At 40.1% G+C, this 2,326-nt stretch overlaps 1 long non-coding RNA gene across 1 annotated transcript; it reads left to right on the top strand.

Moving 5' to 3' along the window:
- The first annotated feature begins 898 nt into the window (after positions 1–898).
- Positions 899–1,339, top strand: LOC106951225 (uncharacterized). The gene is made up of 2 exons (XR_001425780.1): positions 899–994; positions 1,084–1,339. It is a non-coding gene; the product is annotated as an uncharacterized LOC106951225 (long non-coding RNA).
- The last annotated feature ends 987 nt before the right edge of the window (positions 1,340–2,326 follow it).

Here is a 2,326-nt window from a genome sequence, read left to right as displayed (position 1 = left end):
TCACCAGAACAACAACCTGTTCTGAGGATGAACCTCCACATCGTCTTCATGGTGGAAGGCTTTTTTTTTTTTTTTTTTTTTTACTGACCAGCTAGCTTCATTTTCATGGTGTGTTACCAGTGCTTAATAAACATGATTTGATTTAAAAATAACTGGACAAAATTTCCCCCTTGTTAATCTACCATGTCTCTTTCATACATTTTATTTGTTGTTGGCTTTCAGGGCCCAGTAATGGACTGGTGACCTTTCCAGGGTGAACCCCGCCTCGCATCTGATGACTGCTGTCATGATCGTGTTTTCTGTATTTATTTTTAGGGTTTTCTGTGTTCGGTTTCTGTCCTGTGAGTCTGTTTCTGCGTCTTCCCCGTTGATTGTTCCCAGGTGTGTCTCGTTCCCTTGATTACCCCGTGTGTATTTATGTCCACCTGTTGTCTCTGTCTCTTGTCGGGTCCTTGTCTAATGTCTGTTCGTCTGCCGGCACAGTTGAACTGTGAAGTCCTGTGTCGGCATTAGCACGTCGTGTCAGTCTTTGTATTCAGTTGCTACCGGTGCTGAGCCTCTGTGTTTCCGCTCTGCCGTGCTGCCTGTCATCTGGACTGTTGAGCTTATTATCTTCATTAAATTCATCATCATCACCATAATACGGGTCTCTGCGTCAATCCTCACCACCGAAAAACCACACCAAACCCCTATTTATGACAACTGCTGGAGATGGGCACCACCAGCCGCCCTCACCACCCTGCAAGGATCAGTGTGTTCAGATAATGGATGGAAAGATTTTAAGGTAGTTTGTCTCCCTTCAGTCCACACTTAAAACAGCTTCATAGCTAATGCCATCATAAGCTGATTCTATGATATTGCTGACTATTTTTTTTCTAACTTATACAGGCAAAGAAGACACCCAGAATTTTTTTTCCACCCCAAGCATCTGGTCCCAGTCATCATCAGTTCTGATTATGTCACATGCATAACGAGTCCACAATTTCTTAAAATTGTAAGTCTAACTTTTTTGTTGCCATTTTTCTGTACTTTTTAAAATACAAATGCTTTCTCTGTTTAATTGCTCTATGTTCTTTTTTGTAGGTTTCTGTAAAGTGTAGTGAATGAGAATATTCTGCTGATCCTCACTGTTCTTAGGAAGGAGAAATGTCAGCTTGTCTGCAGTAATACTGGAATACTGTGACATTGTATTAAAGCAATACTCCTTGGTGAAACATTTTTCACATTTCCTCTAAAGTGCACCTATTGTTTCATTGTGCTAATTGTCATAAGCATGTTGTCTGTAAACTTTAAATGTATTGACAATTTGTACAATTCTGTTATAGTATATTGGCTGTTGAAAAAATGTGGGTAAGACTTTATTTGACGGGATGTGTATAAGACTGATATGATACTGTCATAAACACGACAGAACTTCTGTTAGGAACATACCAACAGTGTCATGAAGTGTCATTCAGTAAAGAATGACACTTTTAATGAGAATTTGCTTTAAAAGTTGGATGAAAGGTTTTATGTTTGACAGTGTCATGTCAGTCTTATGCACACCCCATCAAATAAAGTGTTACCAAAATGGTAATATATTGAAAGCACAACGCAATTAGTTTCACCTGTAAAGTGTGTTGTAATTGATCCTTCTGTGTTCTGTAGCCTGATGTGTTGGCAGTACTGTAGTGTGTATGAAGCATTCATGTAGAAAGTGGCAAAGCAGAATAATAAAAGACATAGTAACTAAAAAGTGTACTTCATTAGCAATTATAATAAACCAAAAGTGTAATTGCAGCATTATGTAATAACATTACTTCTTCTTTTCATTCGGCTATTTCCCTTTAGGGGTCGCCACTGTGATGATTTGTGTTTTTTCTGTTTATTTATTTTGAGGTTTTTCTGTGTTCATTTAGTCCTGTTCCCCTGTGAGTCTCTGTGTCTTCCCTGTTGATTGTTTCCCCGGTGTGTCTCATTCCCTGATTACCTTCCCTGTGTATTTAAACTCCACCTGTTATCTCTATCCTTTGTCGGATCCTTGTCTTTGTCCTTGTCAGCGTCAGTATCAGTCGTGTCGTTGTTGTCTCAGTAGAACTGTATAATCCTGTGACGGCGTTAGTTCTCATGTCAGTCTTATCAGTTGCTATCGGTGCTGAGTTTTTGTTCCCGCTCTGCCGAGCTGCTTATGTTCTGGACTGTTCGAGCTGCCTTTGCCCTCATTAAATTCACCATTTACTTCTCAACCTGGGTCCTGCCTGCGTCTCTTAACCGTCTCCACCACACATCATGATAGCCACAGCGAGTCATCCATCTCCATGTAACTCTGTCTTCCGCATCTTCTTCT

This window comes from Poecilia latipinna, unplaced genomic scaffold, assembly GCF_001443285.1.
Source record: "Poecilia latipinna isolate Pla-1442-1.1 unplaced genomic scaffold, P_latipinna-1.0 Scaffold448, whole genome shotgun sequence".
Classification (NCBI taxonomy): domain Eukaryota; kingdom Metazoa; phylum Chordata; class Actinopteri; order Cyprinodontiformes; family Poeciliidae; genus Poecilia; species Poecilia latipinna.
The sequence above is the reverse complement of the archived record's forward strand: the minus strand, read 5'-3'. Positions and strand labels throughout refer to the sequence as shown.